The sequence below is a fragment of the Anomalospiza imberbis genome, chromosome 10 (assembly GCF_031753505.1).
Source record: "Anomalospiza imberbis isolate Cuckoo-Finch-1a 21T00152 chromosome 10, ASM3175350v1, whole genome shotgun sequence".
In the NCBI taxonomy this organism is placed as follows: Eukaryota; Metazoa; Chordata; class Aves; order Passeriformes; family Viduidae; genus Anomalospiza; species Anomalospiza imberbis.
In genome coordinates this window covers 522,785-544,264 of record NC_089690.1, presented here as the reverse complement: position 1 = coordinate 544,264, position 21,480 = coordinate 522,785, and the positions used below count along the sequence as shown (strand labels likewise).

The following is a 21,480-nucleotide window of genomic DNA, read 5'->3' as shown; positions in this document are numbered from 1 at the left end:
ATTATTAATTTATTAATAGTACCACTTCCTCCAGACAATAAGCCACTCCCCTTGGCCTCACTAACTCATCCCTGGCTGGGCCACCCGTCCCACATCAAAAACTCCAGATTTCAAAATTCTTGCCTTTTACATGACAACCACTTTGTTAGGACAATAATTTCAAGCCAGGTGTCTGGATGCTGCCACCACATCCCTGCACACATCAAATTAACTAGCAAGATTAAATCTGAACCTAATTACCAGGAACAGAACAGGCCATTCATGTCACCTGCTCCACACTGGTGTGTGGCCCTGCTCCCGGTGACACTGCCAGCAGCTCTCCTGGCCCTGAGGACACCTGGAGCACAGTGGGGCACGATTCCATGGGGGACACCTTGCTGCTCTCTGCCTGCTGCAGAACAGGCACACTCCCAGCCAGGCCCATCGGAGATATGGCAAGCATGGATTCCCTCATCCTGCATCTGACTTGAGAGCAAGCGAAAAGGGACGTGAGTCCAGCTCACGAGGAACACGTTACACCGAGTTCTGCTTGCTGCAGCTCTTGGAACTGGTCACTTCAGCTCAGCCACGGCGAGCTATGGCAATGCAGGGACCATCACATGCTTTTCCCCAGGGACCAGAAAATTACCTGGGAACGAGGGACAGCAGAGTAGCTCGGTTTGGACTGAAGGACCGCTGCCGAAGCGGCAAACCAGCGCCCTGGCTCTGCAGCATGGCCAAGCAGTGCCAGGCACAGCATCCCCGAGGAAGGAGCAGGAGTCCCACACCTCTGAAACCATGCCAGCATCACAGAGTGGCAGCACTGCCATGCTGGGGACACCTGGAGCAGGGAGGCAGTGCCAGCTCAGTGCGATGACGACACTGCCCGACTCAGTCACCAACATGAATCACGGCAAGGACAGTCCTGGAAAACACTCCAGCATCTGCTGTGAGACAGGAGACACAGCCGACTGCATTTGCATTCACAGCTGTCTGTTTCTCGGGGAATCTCAGATCCAAAATAGAGCACTTGCAGTGCTTTGATTCATTCTGGCCTTACAATTAATTTATGTTTATAATCACATCCTTCCAGGATATGAGAAACTTGTACAGCTTCTCAGAAAATACAATGAATCTATGTAATTTATTTAATTAGTTACGTAAGAATCTAAACCACAGAGAATGGGATTTTTAGTTCTCTCTGCCCTGTCACCATCTGAGGTATCAGAGATGACTGTTATATCCTAAATATAAAATGATTTTTCCATACATAGCAAAACTAAACCAGTTTAGGAGACGCTTTCCTTGACTTAATAGAGATCCTTACATATACAGTGCTGAGCAGCACAGAAGCACTAACTGATGTGATCAATTTTGGATCCTGACCAATCTCACGCAAACTAAACAAATACATGCATCTTCAGATATCAAGCAAAAGCTCCAAATTAGTCACTCATATTAAAAAGAAATAATAAAAACTGCATGACTTTTATTTTAGGAAATAAGTGGAAAATATCTTTGAGACACGTTTTTAATCAGTATTTGCTTTAGTATAGTGTTACGCTTGTTCATTTTGAATTATGACATGCACACAGCTAACAACAACCGTGAGAAACAAGCCTCTAGGAGCCCCTGTTCAGAACAGCCTCTCTGCACTCAACCTCAGCCAGCAGAGCTCCCACCACACAGGGGACAAGTCACAAAGGGGCTCCTGAGCTGGGCTGGCTCCTGCTTGGCACAGCAGTGGTGCCACTGACACTGTCCCCTAGGACTTCTCACAGGAGTACTCTATCCTCTGCTTGGGTTCTCCTCAGTGTGTCCCCTTTTCCATTAACATAGCAAGCTACCCAAGTTAAACGCAATGAAGGAATTTTGGAAAGACCTCAAAAGATCACTGTTTCCCTTGTATTTTCCTTCCTACCGCTAAAAGCCATTTTAAAACACCAAGAATGGAAGTTTAAATTTCTACTCTTACACAAAACAGCTTCTGAAATAAGAAAACCCAGCTTTGATAAAAATGGTGATTAAAGGCAGAAGTTGTAGAATGCTCAGAAGTTGCAGAAAACAAACCAAATCCAAAGCAATAATTTTGTCAGTCACACAGAAAAATTAGTGAAAAGTTCAAATGCTTGTATTTCTGTTCCACCATTGGCTGTATTTAATTAGAAGAACTGAACAGAGCTGTGTCTACTTTTCACAATAAAAATCACATCATTAAAGATTTATTTATTGAATATATTTGCACATAAATACAGGAGCTCAATAAAATGTTGATAAGCAGCAAACAAGATATCTGCCCAGGGAGTTCCTTCCCAGCAGCCTGCAAAGCTCTAGCACCACAGCAAGCGCCCGCACTCCCAAAACAACATTTTTAACTGCTACACATCAAAAAGCTGAAAAATACATAATTATATTATCAGGATCATGAACTCACTACCTTAGATTTTTCACTGTTGAAAGAAGGCTCAAAGTCCACTGAAGTTGTGCCTACGTTTGGAGCATGGAAGGATTCCCATATAAAATTACAGGCAAAGAGTACCAAACTTCACTGAAAAACAGAGGTGGTCACACAAAGTCAAGAATGCTGCCCAGGCACTAATAAACTCTTCCACACACTGGAATCAACATTTTTGTTCGGACTCATTCGGGTTTTATTCCAAGCTTTGGAGAGTCACAGAAGAAAAAGGGAGAGTTCATTCCTCCCCAGAAAGCCCCGCCGTGTTTATCAGCGAGTGCAGCTGACGGGACCTTCCTTCCCCGGGAGCCAGCGGCACAGGCAGCACTGAAACACCGGCGAGCGCGGCCCCGGGGAGCGGCGAGGAAGAGGAAGGGCGGGTGGCCCTGCGCAGCACCCTTTATATGGCCAATCCAGGCCTGCTGCTGTGCCTTCAGCTTGGCAGCCTGCTCGGAAAGCCTGACACACGTGCCTGGTGCAGCGTGCTCCGCTGCTCCGCGCTGCGCGGGGAGCGCGGGCTTCCAAGGCTCCACACCTTGGGTCCAGAGCCACCTGACACGGCACACCCACGTGCTCCCACGGCAGTGTGCTCACACTTAAAGCAAAAGCTTATCTCCCCGAGCGCCGGGTACTGTCACTGCAGTGCAGATAACGCCACTGCAGCGCCGCGGCTCCAGCGGCCTCGGGAGCCGGAGGGCTCCCCTCCGCCGGGGGCTCCGGCTGCCCGCAGCCCACAGCCCACCCTGCTGCCCGCAGCCCACAGCCCACCCTGCCCGGCCGCCGGGGGCTCCGGCTGCCCGCAGCCCACAGCCCACCCTGCTGCCCGCAGCCCACAGCCCACCCTGCCCGGCCGCCGGGGAGCCCGGCTCACACACCGCACACACGGCAGCGCCCAGGGCCCTGCAGCACCGAGCTGGGCAGCTCTGACTGCTCTCCCTTTTTTAGAAGGAAAAAATTCCAATTAACTTCTCTGGAAGCAGGATTGGGCCCAGAGCCCAAAAATGCTCTGGGTTCCCAAGTCCTTACTCACTGCTCGCAGTTGGACTCGCTGGCGCGGGAGACAGCAAGGCAGCAGGAATGCGCGGAGCTGCTGCGGGAGGATTTGGGAGCCCGGGGCCCAGCCCTGCTCCTCCAGCCTCCAAGCCCCGCCAGGACTCGGTACGTGCTGCAGTAAATACCAGCCTTGCACGGTACAAACGCTGCCCTCACCCTCCCGGGCCATCCGGAGGGGGAATGCAGATGCCATCAGCCACCTCCCGTGCAGGCTCTGCAGGCAGACCTGAACCCACAGCCACCCAAGTCAGGACACGCTATTTATAATGCTTTCAACATTTCACTTTTCTCTGCAAATAATACCTGCTCCAAGTTCAAGTCCAAGGCATATTTTGCCTTGCCAGATGATCTGCGACCGTCTCATGACTTATTACATTGTTATCGCTGCTAAGCTGAGCAAACAGGGCTGCTAAGTCTATTAATCTTCTGAAACACGAAGTCTGAAACTGCAGAAACAAAACATCTCACTACAAGATACATAAAATGTGCTATAGAGAGATAAGGGGGGAATTCAGTGCACACTCTGTTAAGTTTTTTCAGTGCCACTGCAAGCAAGACTGACGCACTTTTGCAGAAGCTGGATGTAACACCAACAAGTTACATAAGGGAAAAGAAATTCCTTTTACAAGAGCAGCCTGCCCCAGGGCGGACAGCGAGGTACACTTCCCACAGGAAAACCTGGACACGCCACAGGCGCTGGAACTGCCACCTGTACATTCACAAGAAGGACTGATAAAAGGAGCCCAGCCCAGGCAGGTTAACCAGGTGGAGCTCTGCTCCAAACACCAAACGACTGCACATATTTCAACCTATCTGGTACTTACTGCTTTTTTTTTTTCTGGAAATTCACTCCATTCAGCTACGCATATACACCTCGCATATTTATGTACCAAAATATTTTTCTGAGAAAACAAGTATTTGGCCTATTTGCCCAAAACAATGGTCCCAGGAGCACACAGGAGTCACAAATTTTACCACAGCACTCAGATCAGGGCAGCTTCAGGGGGCAGTGAGGCTGTGGAAGGACAGACAAACCCAAGCTGAGCTGGCCCATTCCCCAGGCTGGGCTAATGCTGGTCATGCACTTGCCTTACGGGAATTATAAACCGGCTACACAAAACTCAGGCCCAGCTGCATTTTCCTCAGGCCTGGCTACCTCAGTTTCCCTGTACAACCTGTACATTCAAACCAAAATGAACTCAAACTGCAGGATTTTAAACCCTTGTGACAGAAGTGCTGTCACTTTACACACTGCTGCTGCTCTTACTAATTTGTACTACAGCCATTTTACCTCCAAAATTCCAAGCTTACTCAAGTTGAATTGTGAGAACTTGAATCAGATTTTACTGAGGATAGATTATACTATTGCAAACATTTTTTTTTCTTCCCAGCTACTTAAAATAAAGATATTTTGGATAAAAATATTCTTCTATAACAATTACATGCACATAATCTGAAACATGGACTATTTCACAGGGTAGAAGTTGACAGAAAGTGGACATTTAAAAAAATTAATTGACCCCTTGGGAAAAGCAATTCTTCTGATGAATAGTGGGATTTCACCCTGAGGGCAGCACACCTCAAACTGCCCAATGGGCATAGGAAACCTCGTATCTGTCAACCTGCCCCAGCTCAGGGTGCTGCTGTCGCTCTCCTGCTGCTGCCTCTGAAATTACTTAAGAGACTTCAGAGCATCTTCAGAACAGCAGAACCTACTGCTGGTTTTGAATGCATAGATCAGGGCAAGCCGACATTTCTGTCTGGCTTTTTACTTTGAGGAAAGTACTGACAAGGACATTCCCCCTGCACAGACTGCTGAAGGGAGAGTGGGCCCCAGCCTCCTCACAGGAACCACACAAAGCCTTCACCTTGCACCTCAGTACATTAACTCTGTTTTCTCATCTTAGGATGTATTGAAGTTTCATCACAACTACAACACGGTTTTAATAGTCCCTTCTCTTTCCTTGTTAACTGCTGGGAACTCTCTTTGACGCTAATGGAACTGCAATTGCACATATTCACAGCAGAGCAGGCTCCAAATGTCATCAAGGACAACACTCAAACATATTTACATGTTTATTCTTTTGGTAAATAACTATGGAGTAGGAGGAAAGAAACGTTGTTTACTTTGCTGCATAACTTGGGAAACTAAGTTTACAGTATATAATTGTTCATAAAATTAAATTTAAAAATATTAACCATAGGCAACTGCTCTAATCCTTAAGGCACACAAACAGTGAAGAACACAAGTCATGCAAGGGAAAGGAGAGCCCCCTGTGTAGGGCTGGGCACAGCAGGATACACTGAAGTGTAGGAATTCCCAGGGAAGCTAATGAACTCTGCCAGATCCTCCCTCTCCCTTCCCTCCGGGCAGGAGTAGTAGCAGGAATTTGCTGATAAACTCATAGTTGCAAAAATCATCCTTGGCATGAAGATAAATCATAAGGAATGGGAACAGAACTTTTCCTGCAGTTTTACCTTAAGGAGCTGGCCTTCGCTGGCCTGTTTACAGCATTCCCATCGAAAATATGCCTAAGGAAAACACCCATTAAGCCTTTGAAAGTAACAGAGTTACCACAAGGCCTTTTACAACCCAACACGCATGACTTCCTCAGTGTCAGAAAATGATGTCTGCAGATTATCCACCAGTTCCTGAGCAGGAATCATCCACTGTTTAGGAATCAAGAGGTGCTGAGGCTCATCCCCCAAATTACAAGCATTCCTGTGTCACTACCACCTCCCCACTGATGCTGAAGCAGCAGAATAAAACAAGTACTCAAAGGAAATAAAAACAGAGAGGGAAGCCTATGATTTAATCTGAGCTGGCCATTAGATCTTCATCTATACCACACGTGAAAGAACCTTCCTGTGGCCACAGAACCACCCCTGGACAGTGAGAGTGAAACCATGTGGATTTACAGCCTGCCTGCTCCGGGCAGCCAGACCCTGGCCCTGCAGGGCACCCTCCCATCGGGCAGGGCGTGCTCCAGCTGTTTGCTGGCACCCATCACCATCTCCTGGATGCCACCCTTACGCTCCAGGCTTCCAGCACAGGCGGCTCCGAGGACAGGGAAGTGAGAGCAGCACCTGATGCAGGGATGCAGCAGGACAGGGCTGGGACACCGCACCAAGGCCACGCAATGGGGCGTTCACCTGCCCTCCACAGACCCCTCAGAGACAGCCTGCAGGAGCACGCTGCAGATTCTCCTATGCAGGGGGAACCAGGCTGGAGGCAGCTGTGGGATACACCCCAACTGGCCATTATCCATGCCTGCTTTCAGCCCAGAGCAGAGAGACTCCCAACACCTCTGGTTCCTGCAGTGGCACATCCCAACCTTCCACAGGCAGCAGTCCTGTCACCACTGCAGTGAGCACGGGGTTACCAAGCCTTTCATTTCTTCCTCTTTTATCTACTTTAAATTATCATAATACTGTTATGTGCCAGTGGGCCTGCCCAGTGTCAGTGTCACATGCAGCCAGCCCGAGGGAAGCCTGCAACCTCTCCTCAGCTCTCACCCCAAACTTCCCCTGCAGCAACAAGTGCCATCGGTTAATTATTCATTATGCAAATAATTTCCTTGTCACTTTGGGATATGTTTGGGATATGTTCATTAGAACCCCTTCTCCATAGTGCCAAAGAAAGATATGCCCAGTTAAGTTATTCACCATTACTATTCATTACTTCCATCCCTCTTTCCCGTTACATCCCTTCCCTGCTCTCCTGAGCTTCATTATCTGTCACCCGTGTCCCGCTTCTCCCTTTCTCTGGGGCATATATTCCCCACCTCAAAAAAATCACCGAAAGTAATAATTTCTTTTTTCTAAAACAAGCAATCACATATTTTTCCAAGAGAACCATTTTACACAAACATCCCTGCATTTTTCTCTTCCACCATACCGACGTCTTAACAAACGGACTTGCTTGCACCTGCAAACCGAAGTTCTGAATTCAAGAACTTTCTCCAAAAAGGAAACAAAAAGCTCTCTTTCCGTCACGCTACCGCGGCAGCTGCCGGGGCCAGGCCGAGCGGTGAGAGCGCCCAGGGCGCTGCCGCCCGCACCGCCCGGCGGTGCCGGCCCCACGGGCACCCACCGCCCGCCCCGGGCGGCGCGGAGCCGGCCCGGCGGCCCCGACCCACGGCCGAGCCCCGGCCCGGCGCTGCCGGGCGCGGCGGGACCGCCGCTCGCCCCGCGGCCGGGCGGCTCCGGGCCCGGCGGGGACCCGCGAGGGGAGCCCGGCGCCGGGCGCCGCCGAAGGGGCGCGCGGGCACCGGGGCCGCGCCCCGCGGCCGCTCCGGCCCCCGGCGGAGGACGCTCGCTGTCCCCGGCCCGCCGAGCGCAGCGCCGCTCCCCCCTTTCCCCGCGGAGCCCGGCGAGCCCCCCTTCCCCGGGAGCCGCCCCGGCAGGGCCGCCGCCCGCCTCCCCCCGCCGCCGGGCCCGGGCCTCGCCGCCGCACTCACCCCGGGCCTGCCGGCGGGGCCCTGCCGGCGCGGCCCGCCCGGCTCAGCGGCTCATGCTGACGGCGCCGCCGGCGCGGCGGGCGGAGGCAGCGGCGGCCCGGGCTCCCCGCGCCAGCCCCGGGCCCGCTTCCGCCGCCGCCCCCGCCCCGCCCGGAAGCGCCACCCGGCCCCGGCCCCGCCGGCAGCCCCGGGCCCGCGGGGAGCCCGGCCCGGCCCCAGCCCGGCCCGGCCGCGCTCACCTAATCCCGGTGCGGCCTCCGCGCTCGGGGCACCGCGGGAGCGAGGGGAAGGCGCGGAGCGGGGCGGCGGCGCGGCGGGCTGCCCTCCCCCGGGGCCGCCCTCCCTCATCCTCCCCGCGGCGGAGCGGCCGGCGCCTCATGAGTCACCGAGCCGGGCCCGCACACGTGCCCGGCCCCGCCGCCTCCGGCCGGGGGAGGCACGGCAGGGGCGGCCCGGGGGCGGGCGGCGCCGCCCGCGGCCCGGCCGTGTCCGCAGAGCGCCCGGCGCGATTGCTGCAGACCCCCCCAACGCCGTTCCTCAGGACACGATTCTCTAAAGATCTGCTTCCCAAAGCTGGCAGAAGGATCCTGCTTTCCTCCCGGCTCCCGCTCTTCCTTCATCTTAGCAAGAGGAGCCGTTGCAGAGCGGTTTTTTCTGCCGGCTGCTGCGGGGGCTGGCAGGGCTCCCCCGACACCCACCATCAGCGGCTGCACCGCTCCCTGGCCCTCCAGAGACGCAGCAGGTCGGCTCTGCCCCTGTCACGGGGCAGGTGTCGGTCCTGCCGTGTGGGTGACACCGACAGCAGAGTGCAGAAAAGGAGACGCAATAGTCTAGATTAGCCCGAGGTGTATCGGAGTGTCCCCTGCCAGGACACGCACACAGGGTCATGTGCAAAGGGCTCATCAAACCACTGTGGTGCTAACTAGAGTTTAGGAAAGACAAACAAACTGAAAAGAGACAAGGAAAGAGACAAAGAGTTTACCTCCAGTGTCTCGTACTGGTAAATGTCTTTTAACACAGACACCTAAGCAGAAGGTTATGTTTTGTGAGATGAAGTAATGACGAATAATTCCTCACTTGACTGGGAGACAGATTTTGCTACCTGGTCTCAAGATCTAACTCCAGCTGCTTCCTTCATGAGGCTTTTTGTTCTATTACACAGCATGGATGGGATATAATTAACATTGCTTTTCTTGTGCTCTAATCACCCCTGCAACGGAGCAGGCAGCACTTTGGAAACAGAATGGGTTTAGTGAGCATCCCTCCTCAGAGCTGCCCAGCCTGGGGAGCATCCAGGTGTGCCACATGCCCGAGGGAGTGCCGGCACCTCACTGGCTGGGAGAGCTTTCTGATACCTGCTGGTTAGCTCTGGTGGCTTTTTGCTAGAAACGAGAGGCTGAAAGGACAAAGAGGCTGAAAGGACAAAAAATTTTTCTTTCAGAAAATTGTCGTGTTCTTACACTTTTGTTTCAGTGAAGTTTAATCCAGAGCAGAACAAAATCCATGACAACTGGTATCCCATTGTATTTTATATTTGCCTGCCTCGCTGTGGTGCAGTGCAGATGTCCCCTCAGACAGAGCAGCCCTGGCTGCACAGCCCCGATGGGCCCTGGGAGTGAGCATTGTACTGAGCCACTTGTGCTCTTCCTGTTCCCGTTCTAGCACAAAGAGCTCCCTGGGCCATTTCCTCCCTGAGAGCCGACATCACCGCTCTGGGCGTTTTCAAAGCGCTTGTTCTGGTCACAGAGTTTCTGTACAAACTCCTCCCTGCCCAAATTCTTCTTAAATAATGGCGTGGAACAATGTCTTGGCGCTGGGAGACTGGAGCTGCGTTCTGGGCACAGTGGTGGCATTTCTCACTGTATCCCGAAAAGTGAATGCATTCCATTCACACTGGTTTATGCAGGTTACAGGGGATCAAACCCTAGGGCATGGATGTCAGGCACAAGCTCTGTCATAACAGAATGTCCAGGCAGGGCAGGGAAAAGAGGAAACCGTAAGGAAATTTCAGATCCAGGGGTCTCCCAGGTCATCATCCAATACCAACAACAATCACCACCTGCGATTCCAACAGACTAACTGTCCTACAGCAAAGATAAAGAAATATGTCATTGCACACTCAGCATTGTGTGCCGCTCAGCCCAGAAGATATAAATCAGTTCTCGAGGACAAAGAGAAACACTGTGTGCTAAGAAAGTTTTTTGAGGGATACTTTGTGTTTTAGAGTCCCTGTGTGCTATTGCAAGTGGAGCAAGGAAGAGGAGCTCTCCTGGCTGTCAGTGCAGCCCTGGTGCTGTTGAGGTGAGAGGCTGACCTGTGAAAGTGGTGCCAAGGTGCTGGCCCTTCCCTCTGAGCCCAGCAGGCAGCAGGGCCAGTGGTCACCCGGAGCATGGCACTGGGACCAGTGTGTCCCACAGCCAGAGCCTGACACGAGGGTGCCTGTGAGCATCCTCATCCCAGCTGCACCTCAAGCAGAACAAAAACACTTCCTCACTGCAGGGCTCCCACCCGTTAGAAGCACGGGGGGCTCTGTACCCAGCCTCACACGCAGAAGGAAACCACCTGAGCTCCAAGTGTGTCTTCATTTTATCTCACCAAATAGCTACAATACAGCAGTCACTAAATCAACCTGTACTCTGATTTTCTTTCCCTCCTTGAGCTTTTATTAAAGGCAGACACACGAGTTGCTTCAAACCCAAAATGAATATGACTGCAACCCTGGAGAAGCCGTTTGCTTCCTGATGCCCTTATTTGTGCAACACTGGTGAAGCTCAAGTTCCCCAAAAAGGTCTGACACAAGCTCCAGTGCTGCTGCCACAGAAGGCCCTGCTGCCTCCCTGCTCTTCCGGAGCCCGCTCCCGCGGCTGCTGCACGGCACACGCAGCCACCGCTTCCCGCCAGGCCAGAGCACATTTGTTTCTGTTTTAATGATCTCATCTGCATGTGCATTTCTGTAAATATAGCACACAAATTTATGACTTGGCCCTTATACTGTTTTGTCCTTTTATTTTAAAACCTCCTGCAACTACTGTGTGATAGTATTTCCGTTGAAAGCAACAAGATACTTAGAATCTCTCCTAGTCTACAAGCACATAAATGAGAAAATTCACGGTGCAATTCCCAGCAAATAATCGTGATACATATTATAGCTTTTGCACTTTCTGCAAAGGCAATTTCTTTCCTTCTCCGCAGCTCATGCTGGAGCCCCTCCAGCAGCACCTGTCACGGCCCCAGCCCCGTGGGAGCAGTGTGGGTGCTCAGCCCCATGGCTGCTGCGTGCGACCCAACGTGGTGTTTAGTCACGGAAAACTGGCGGGACGTTGGCCAGCAGCAGCGGATTTCACGGTAGGAAGCTGAGGGTCGCTCTCTGAGGATTAATGTCATTTCAATCTCCCATGCACTTAACCAACAGCCCCCCAGAGTGCCCGAGAGGGGCTGAGGAGCGACGGCCCCGGGATGGACACCCCCCTGCCTCGCCCAGAGCTGGCAGGACCCTGTGGAGGAGCAGCACTCGGCCTCACGAGGAAATGCACCCAAAGTGGCACACAGCCATGGCAGGGGTGCCTCACCGGCCCTGTGTCCATTCTACTGCCAGAACACAGCAGATGTTAAACCAGCTCACAGGGCTCTTGGAAGTGTGTGAAAACCTCTCTCAGCTTTTCCAGCGCAGTTAGCACCACGGGTGATGAACGGATAAAGCTGTAGTACAAGCAGAAGGAAGAGAAGGTGCACACGCCAGCGCCATGGCAGTGGCTCCCGCGCCGTGTTCGTTCCACGTGTCCCTGGGAGCAGGCTGCTGCTCATCAGGGTGCAGCTCCACACCACAGGGGTCCCAGTAGGCCTGCAGCACGCACCACGGAGGGTCTAGGGTGGGTCTGACTGCAACTTTTAATGCTCTTCAGAACCACAAAGTTTTGTTACTCATGCCCTTCATAAAAACATCTTGCATTTAGTGTTAATTTCTCTAATAAACTATTCAAGTCTTCACTAACTCAAGATAACGAGGCTCATATGCGAAAGCAGCACAATGAAAGACGACAATGAAACCGTCCAGCTTTGCGAACAACTCACCGTCCGTCACCGACAGCGACGGCCGCACTGTCCTGCTGCGCTCCGCGGGCCGGCGAGCCCCGCGCTGGGGCGAGTGGCTCAGTCCCACCTGGGGCTCCTGCGCAGTGCACGGGGCGCCAGCAGCGCTGCTGGCACAGCCGCCGCCCCCGGTGCCGCGGGGCCAATTACAGCCTGCTGCTCTCGGCGACCGCAGCACGCTGGCCTGGCCAGGGGAAGCGGTGACAGCCCAGAGCGTGACACTTACCAAACCTGTGGGGCCAAGGCAGTGAAGTGAGCCCTTCGTGCAGCGGTGACCACGGCCACGGGCTGGGCTTTGCACATATATTTTCTTAAGGAAGCAAAAATTACTTTCTGTAAAAAAAGGACATGCCAGAGGAAGTGCTTTGCATGGCGCTGCAGCCCAGCTCGCTGACGGGGAGCTGGTGTCAGGGACGCGGACACGCGGTTTGCAGCGCGCCGGTTGCAGACGAGTCCCTGTGAGCCATTAATCTGCCCGCTGGCAGCTGGTGGGGGAAACGGGCTTGGGCCGCTGACATGGGCCATCACCCCCACTCCCTGCCTGGAAATGGGGCAATGCTGGGGCGGTGGCCCGGGACTCCTTCCTGCTGCAAGCCGCAGATAACGGCTGCCTGGCCAGCACCGGCACACACAGCATGGCTGCCCTCGCCAGCCAGGGACTTTCAGGCCCACTCTTCCTATTGCTGCCTTATCTTACCACCAACTCCAGGCTTCCAAAGCCAGCAGCCCTTCCACCCAAAGCTCTGCTGCACTCAGAGCCAGGTGGAAATGTCCCTCGCTCAGCCCAGGGGGAAAACGCCGTGGTGTCCTATCTTCACTGGCCATGCCAGCTTTGGTAAACCCACACAGCGGCTCCCGTCCGGCAGCATGCATGGTGGGCATGGGCCAGGCCCAGGTGTGTGGGCAGTGCTGCAGGGGAAAGGCCCTGTGGCTGTGCACGGCTGTGCCAGCTGTGTCCCGCAGCCGGGGCAGGAGGGCTCGTACCCACTGACCCTGTGCCGGGAGCGGAGCCGCCTCTCCGGGACCCGGGCCCTGCAGCGCCCGAGCTCGGGGCGTGCTGCAGCTGTGGTTGGAGGTGCAGCACACAGTTGAGCAGCCTGGAAGTGCTGCTGTGGGACGCTGCAGCCAGCACGGCCATGCACAGGATTTCCTGTCATTTCTTTCCGCTCCTCCACTGGTGTCCCCCTCTGCTCCTGCCCTGCATCCGAGCGCTGCTGGATTCACCATCCCACCCTACGGGGTATTGCAGGAGTGGAGGGAACAGCTTTCCGTGAGCCCCCGAGCCTGGCTCATTGCAGGTACCAGCCAGCCCCGGCCTGGCACAGCCCCAGCTTGGCCGCAGCACCGGCAGCAGAGTGGGGGGAGCATGTCTCTGTGTCTGCACACTTCCTCACTGAGGCTGCTCCAAGAACTGCCCTGTGGTGAGAAAGACACGTCCCGAGTCCTGATTTCAATCACTAATAAATAATGAAATCAATTACAATAGTCACCTGAGAAATATCTATTCCTATTACAGAATTTTGTGTGCTTTGGCAGGGATAGGGATGCTCTGCAGTAGGGATCTCTTCCCCTCCTGAAGCCTTTTTCCAAGCAGAGCACAGGCACTGCAGCCATCCCAGGTTTCTTCCAGCCTTGCAAACACTCAAATCAATTTATCTTTCTGTCTCTTCAGGAAACCTTCTCCGGGATTCCTAGAGGTTCCGTAGCTCAGTCAGAGTAAAACCCCCAATAAGGGTGAAAGGTACCCAGAAATTTCATCCAGAGAGATACAACCGATAAAATTTCCCATGGGTGTCAGCTATCTGTGCAGAAACCCAACATCCTCAAGGCCTCCATCAGAAAAGAGGCCTCCATGGAGAGGGGCCCAGGTCTAGTCTGAAAATCTTGGCTGAAATGACAGATTTTCTCCTTTCTCTTGCGACAGCTCTGGGACTGCCAGGCGCAGTGAGCTAGCAAACAGCCCCATTTAACCTGACATGATTACCCGGGCTACAAACAGAGAGCAGGGCCCATCCGCCTTCCCTGTGTGTCAGACATGCAGCAGGGGGAGTCTTCATGCTCTGATGAACGAGTAAAACTGCTCACTAAATACTCATCACAGACACACTTGTTGGCACATTATTACTCAGGCCATGGTGTGCTTTGTGGCGCTGGTTCTGAATTGAGCTAAAATGTGTCGTCAGCCCCAGACTGCGCAGGGTGAGCAGTGGTGGTGGGACGGATGACAACTCTGCCCAGCTTTTTTCCTTTTTTTTGCTTATTATTCCTGAAGAGTCCAAAGCCTGAAGTTTTTCTTAGGCTGCAATTATTAAAATAATGAGTTCCTTCAGAAAGGCAGCAAGGCCAGCCCATGTCGTGGTGCTGCTGAAGGGGTTTCTGTTCCCAACATTTCAGGAGCTTTAATTCCTTCTCATTAAAGCTGGCAGTGTCTGACCATTCACCCCACTCCATCCTTATTATTTTTCCAAATTTTGGTCACATCTTTGTTTTGAAAAATAATGACTGTAAAAGTTTTCAGGAGCAGGAGCATTTTGTTTTGTTTGCGAAGAATAAGAAGTCTGTAGTTAATCTGTAAAAGATTATCTGAATCAGAGGAAGTGTGGGAAACATATGGACAATCTCATCTCTCCCTCATTAGGAGATAAAGTGTCCTTGCTCCTCATTTCCATCCCAGCATTGGAGATAACAGCTTTGCCTTCCTGCTGGATATCGTGTCAAACAGATCCAGATTGGAAACAAAGGTCCCTTCCCTGATATGGGAACCAGGAGCGGGAGCCTCATGTTTTTATATTAAACCCCAGAAATAATAATAAACTGACCCTTTTGTACCTTCTTGTGTTGTTTAGGCAGCTTTTGTATTTTCTGTGAGGAATTGTGTAACCAAGGCAGACCTGCCATGGGCACACTGGCCTGGCTGGCACTGGGCAGGAGTGGGAGCATCTCAACATCCCTGAGCTTCATCCCAGAAAGGATTATTTGAGTCCAGCCATAAAGGAGGAGGAGGCTGGCTCAAAAAATAAAACATTTAAGTCCTAGAAGTAAAATTCATATGTAAAGGCAAAGTGCACCAGGTGTAACAACAGACACTTATTTGCTTTGTTTGACATTTTTTCCCTTTCAAAAGGGAGGTCCCAAATAAGTGATGCTACTAAAGGCATCCCTGCTGTATTCTTTACCTTTTTTTCATCTTTTTCTTTTTCACTAAATGTATCCAGGTATAAAATAAAAGATAGTTTTTTAGAAATTTGTAGATTTCCAGGCCTAGGACTTTATTTAATTTTCTTTTTCAATCCTACTTGTTATCATCCCAGCGCCTGGCAAAGAGCCCGTGGAACTCCCCTCCTTCCCTGCCTTTCACAGCCTCCCTGGACTTCCAGAGCAATGGCACATTCCTGCCCGCACTGATGCAGCCAAATTAAATATTAGCTCCTGGAAACTCACGTATCACCTGGGTGAGGCTCCCCGGCTCCAAGGTGCGCCGGCAGCACGGTGCCCGTGATGCTGAGGCACATTCGGGGCTCTCCCGGAGCAGAGCGCTCCCAGCCCAGAGCCCAGGGGTGCAGGTGGGGGCTGGACCCACACGTCCTGCCACCCTCAGCACATGGGCATCATCTCCAAACCTCTTGTACCACCAGGACTGCGGGCACTTTGATCCCATCTCCAAACCTATCATTTCCAATCTGAGCTGCCCAGCTGTGGGGGGCACTGCCTGTCCCCTAAATGACAGAGGCATCAACAGTTCGCAGCCACATTTAGAAACAAAGAAATTCTTCAGGGAAAAAACACAGCCAACTACTTACTAGTTACTCTCAATGTTTAACTCAAAGCATGGCTGCTGCTGAGCCAGAAAAGCTGCTCTGGTGAAAGTTGTGGGGTTTTACCAAAGTATCCCTTTTGCTTCCAGAGGGTTTGTGCATCTGTGCACAGATTTTAAACCAGCCACGTTTAAAAGTATTCTGCTGTGAAACTGCCAAGGGGCACAAGTGGAAGCACAAGGTGAGTCTGCCTTCACACAGAGCACAGCAATTCCAGACACGGAGATATTTCCAAAGGACAGCAATAATGCACAGCCTTTCATACAGCCCCACACTGCATAACCCAGCCATGCTTCAGCATGGCCACAGACCGGCAGGCAGTGACAGGGAGCAACAGTCCCCTCCTGCCAAGGAAGGACATGAAAATTACATTTCAAAGTCTGGTTTCATTTCTGTGTGACCATGGACGGTTGGTGCTACTTGGCCGACGGCTACACTGAAATATTACGGTATAAGGAGCGAGGCAGACGTGACTTAGTGACCCCCATATATGCTCTATTTCCCCACGTTTTAGCAGCCCTGGCCCCAGCAGTGCCCAGCTCCAGCCTCACCCCCTTTGACAGCAGCCTGTGCGTACTCGCACGCCGGTGTAAGTGTCACAGCCCTTCAAGCGGGTCCGCCAGAGCCCAGTCCGTGCCGCTCCCTCTCAGAACACCGGGCTCGTGTGCCAGGAGGGAAGCGCTGTGCCTGCCCTCCGCAGGGCCAGGGCCGAGCCCTGCCGGACCGGGCACGGGCGGGCGGTGGGAGCACGGCAGGAGGGCAAAGCACAGCCAGCGGCTCTGCGGGAACGCCACGAAACCTCTCCGGCACCTGCCAGGGACACGGTGTCGCCAACCTGGCCGCAGACAGCCGGGTGCCGGGGAACGCCCTGCCCAGCCGCGCCCGCCGAGCGCCGGCCCGCGGGCACCCAGCGTGTCCCCCCTGTGCCTGGCGACAGCGAAGGGCGCTCCCTGCAGTGCCGGGGCACCGGGGCTTGGAGCTCTGGCCCAAGGCTCGGCCACGAGCACTCAGACCAAGCAGTCCCGGCGAGCGGGGCCCGCGCTGCTGCTGCTGGGGCCGGGCTGGGGAGCGGCCGCGGGACCCGCCCTGACCCGGCTCAGGGCCGGGGCACAGCCTGGCCGGGAGCCGGGTAGCACATCGCAGCTCTGGCGGCTCCCCTGGCCCGGGACAGGGCGGGGAATGCGCTCCAATAGCTGAGCTGCCGGCGCGCCCCGCGGCAGGACGGACCGCAGCCGTCCCAGCGGGAGCGCGGCTCGGGGGATGCTGGCCACAAAGAGGATGCTCAGGTGGCGTGGGACAGCCAAGACCCTCCATGTCCCTGCCTGGGTGAAGGCATTGCCTTTTTGACACTTTTTGGAAGGGATATCTAAAGGTTTCCTGCAGCCTTGTAAACACTCCAATCAATCTATCTTTCTGTCTCTTCAGGAAACCACAGTCCCCAATTTCTTCAGAGCCACTGCTAATTCACACGGGTCTAGTTGGGACCTACTTTCAGACACATCATCTGCTATGAGACACAAAACACGCATTTTATTGCTCATGTTTTCCCAGCCTGAGGAATTAACCAACACAGATAGAGTATTTTGGGGAGGGCATTGGGTTCACAGCATACAAGAGGCCACATTACTTCACTGGAGCAACTTCTGTGGCTGACAGTTCTCATCTGGATGCACCACCCCCATCCTGTCAGGCCCAAAGCAAAATAATCCAAATAAAAATATAGAAAGATGACAAGAGTGTTGTTTCTGTCTTGCTCTCATCAAGGCCGAGTCGAACAAGACAATTTCAGGGTTTTCTTCTGTAATCACACATTGCTCAAGAGCTGCCAACAGGATAATGGGCCTCCAGTTAACCAGAGCATGGTGACAAGCACAGACCCCACAGAGGACAGACAGAACACACCACCCACTTCACTCTGGCACAAACCAAGAGCTTCCATGATCTGCTTTTCTATGACAACTGTTCATAAAGCATCAGTCCCCTTTGTCAGTGTCCAGGCTCCTGGCCCTATTCCAGTGGGGCACAGCCCTTCCACAATTTGCCATGCCATAGAAAACCCAAGCAATGCTTGCCCAGTACAGACCAGTGGGCATACTGGAATGGAGGGTGACACCCCCAGAGCTGGGGTTAATGATCAGCTCATTCTGTAAACACCAGCTGGTTTCCCTAACTCGATATTGAGAGTTGTACTCTTTCTAATTAAGTAGTGACTATAGCTACATGTCATAAAAATCAGATTGCAAGTAACTAATCATTAGGTCATATTTTAATTGGGTTTTTTTAGTGAAAAAGGCATCCTTTGTCTCGTGTGCTTTTGAAAAGGATATAAAGAAAATTATGAAAGATACTATTACAGAAGGAGAGAAAAATAAATAAGAAGTGGCACATCCAGACAGCGAGTCTATTCAACAGATTTACAGTCTGCATGTTACAGGCATGAAGCACAATTTTGCTTTAAAATAAGATTTAAGGAGCCCAAGGAATCAAAATCAAGTCTGTCATGCTAAGAAATACTGTTGGAGAAACTTACATTCAATGCTATCAGTACAACAGGCTGAATCGCTGTAATGATAGGCAGCAGCTTTAAGAAAAACTGATTTCTCTGATATAATTCAATATAGGAATAAAGTAGCTAAGAGGAACCATTTAACTCTATTTATTTTTATCTTGATCTGTGTAAAGCAATACTGGGTACTTCATAGAGTGGTCTGAAAAGCAGTTTAGGAGGTAAGCAGGCTTATTCTTCCTCAGGCAGCAGGTCTGGAAAAGCTGCTTTCATAAATATGGCAAAAGTCACACCAAACCCCTTGAAGTTTGCGTGTCCCAGTGAGCAGAGGAACTGTTAATGAGAAGAGGATAATTGTAACTAAACATTAATTCCTCTCTATTTATTTTGGTTCAAGGTCAATTCTGATGCCATTTCTTCCCTTGCCAAGTTATACCAAACACTCTGCCCAAAGGTGTTGCAGGCAGGAGAAAACAAAGGCTGAATTAATCTCTGATGGGAACAGGAAAAGTCATTTTGGGATCCTTTGAGGTTACTACTGAAATCCTTCTAGGAAATAACAGAAATCAAAGCAGAGGAGAGAGCATCTGCTCATCAACTCCAGCTCCATGCACGGGATAAGGATGAAGGACGTGCACTGGTCCTGAGGGAAGGCAGGGACAAGCACTTGAGGTCACAGCCCTCCTCCTGAAACACAACCAAACCCTGAATTCAAAGGGATTTTATGGAAATCAAGCCACCTAAAGCATTCTGTGACTCTTCCCTAAATGAAGCAAAATGAGCAGCATCAAGCACCACCATTTTGTAACGATTGCCCTGAAATGCACAACAACTATTTAAAAGGAAATAAGAAAAAACACCCTGAAAGACAAATGGTCACTGGAAGTAATTTGCTCGCAGGGATCAGGGAAAGCTTATTTCTCTGTGACAGAACTATAGACACAAATCTCAGAGAAGCCATAATTTCTTAGGGCAGTCGATAGCCAAAGCATTCCCTGCAAAAATATAGGGTTGAAATACAAAGAAACCAGAATATCCCCATACACCATAAAGAAAAATAAACATTAGGGTGATAAAGTACTTCCTGTCTTGTCAAAAATGTATTGCTAGATATAAAATCATGGCAAGTGAACCTCATGCATGAGGTTTTTAAATTCGGGCCTCTGTAGAAATGTGCTCTAACAGGATGATGTTTGTTTTCCCTGGCTGCTGCTCACACTGGAGAGCCCCCAGCCATTGTGCTCCTGCAGGAGGAGGATTTCCGCTAGTAAACCTGCCAGGGGCACACAACCAGGCATCCCAGGAGCTGTATTTCTTTAGGAGAATGGAAAACCCCTGAGTGCCAGGAGCTGTTCAATGACAAAGTAGGTGTGAGTGGCCCAAGGTCCAGCAGGTGAAGTCATGTTTGCTTTGAGCCTCTCCGCAGGCTGATCAGGGGAAAGGAGATATGGGGACTGTCTAAAGAAAAAGAGAAAGTCCCTGTGCTTTTAAAATGATCATTCCAAGGATGGAGGGAGCCCACTGGGGTATTCACACACCCTGAGCCGTTTGCCAGGTCAGCTGAAGCCAGATGTGCCCCGTGTGTGTCCCTGCAGAGCCCGGGGCAGCTCCAGGCTGCTGCCTGGGCTTACGGCTGCTCCTCGTACTTCCATTTGCAGGGGACGTTTCTGAGTAGTGTCACTTGTGACCCAGCTCGAAGGATTGGTTTTTTGCACATTGCCTCTCAGTTACTACACCTGCAGCTCCCTTCACCCCTCCTGCCTCAGCACAGAGCAGTTCCCCTCACGTTGCTGCACCGACACTGAACGCACATTTCCGATAAACCAAACTGGGTCACTTCATTCTCTTCAGGACCTCCTGATTCCATCTGACTGTCCCACCACAGCCCTGCACTACAGCGCACAGACAAGCTCTCTCTCCAGCAGATCACTCAACCAGGCTTCCCCAAGAAGTGCCACATTCTGCAGTAATTTTTTCTGCTGCAACTTAGTTATAAAAGAGACTTTTGAGAACTGTCACCTCGTTCTTACCTGTTCAGCTTGCTCCTTCCTTGTGCACCTGTGGCACACAGCACAGGATCCTTGTGCAGGCAGGGAGGCAGCAGCATGGCTCCTATTTAACCCTTTGGGCCCCACATCCTGTCTGATGGAGCTCCTGGGGCAGGTGGGATCCATTGCCTCTTCTGGCTCATCAGCACTGCCCTCTGCTCCCACCCCTCACCTGGGCAGAGGACAGTCCCCAGCCTGTGGCCAGCACTGCATCATCTGCTGCGTGGGTTACAGCTCCCTGTTTCCCCCAGGGCGTTCGGACTGCTGGGCTGTGCCAGGCTCAGTCCCCACCTTGCCCATCAGAAAGAAGGAATTGGGCCAACAGCAAGTGGGCTGTGCCTGCCCCTGAACAGCACTCACCAAACAGAGCAGGCCTCTGGGAAGGAAAAAGAATTCCTAAGACCAAGCCTTGGAGCAGCCAAGAGCACAGGATTTATTTCAAAAGGCAGCAGGCAAACTGCTGGATTGCTTTATTTACCAAATAATTTAATTGCTTCATCTGGACGGTTATTTGTGAGGCCTTCCATCCTGTGACTTATGTGGCTGTGTCAGGAAGTGAGGCAAGAGTGCAAGAATGAACAAAGCAGCAGTTAAATGTTCCTCTTCAGTTATGTGTGTGAAAATCTCGATAAGACACAGAAAACTGAAAGGAAAATGAGTCTTGCAGGCACCTTGCTGTGACATCAGATCCCTGCAGTGCTCTGCCCCATGTGTCTGGGTGCTCAGCTCAGACCCTTGTGCTGCTGATCCAAAATCTGCTCTAACAAACAGGTAAAGCTCTAAGTGTTTCCACGAGTGTGCCTGCACACCTGGGGTGCTCCCCAGAGACCTCGGGGGGCTGCTGAGGTCACCTCACCTCACCAGCCAAAGGACAGACTGCCCAGAGGGTGAAGTTCCTCCTGGGCTCCAGGAAGACTATTTTTAGCTTACATATTTTTAGAAAGTGAAAACCAAATCGAAACCAAGCAGAAGTCAGCTGAATTGGTATCTTCATTACTGTCAACATGAGCAGTTAAACTCTGAGTTGCCAGTGTGGCAGTGACAAGGTCAGGACACCTCTGCTGGTGGGAATCCT

General features: G+C 52.1%; 1 protein-coding gene and 1 long non-coding RNA gene across 16 annotated transcripts in view; both read right to left on the bottom strand.

Annotated features, from left to right (window-relative positions):
• LOC137479659 (uncharacterized) overlaps positions 1–4,787 on the bottom strand; it is a 127,950-nt gene extending 123,163 nt beyond the window's left edge. Inside the window, exon 1 of the long non-coding RNA XR_011002421.1 lies at positions 3,203–4,787. This is a non-coding gene — a long non-coding RNA (uncharacterized lncRNA). The remainder of the gene's footprint in view (positions 1–3,202) is intronic.
• The window catches only part of MBNL1 (muscleblind like splicing regulator 1), a 66,937-nt gene extending 54,900 nt beyond the window's left edge, over positions 1–12,037 (bottom strand). For 8 of the 15 annotated variants that reach the window (XR_011002408.1, XR_011002409.1, XM_068200109.1 and 5 more), the window contains exon 1: positions 7,948–8,100. The gene's annotated coding sequence lies outside the window, so the exon portion shown is untranslated. Of the gene's footprint in view, positions 1–7,947; positions 8,102–8,186; positions 8,326–12,018 lie in introns of those variants that run through there. The other 7 variants (XR_011002403.1, XR_011002407.1, XM_068200108.1 and 4 more) reach the window with 5 other exon arrangements.
• Positions 12,038–21,480: the final 9,443 nt, after the last annotated feature.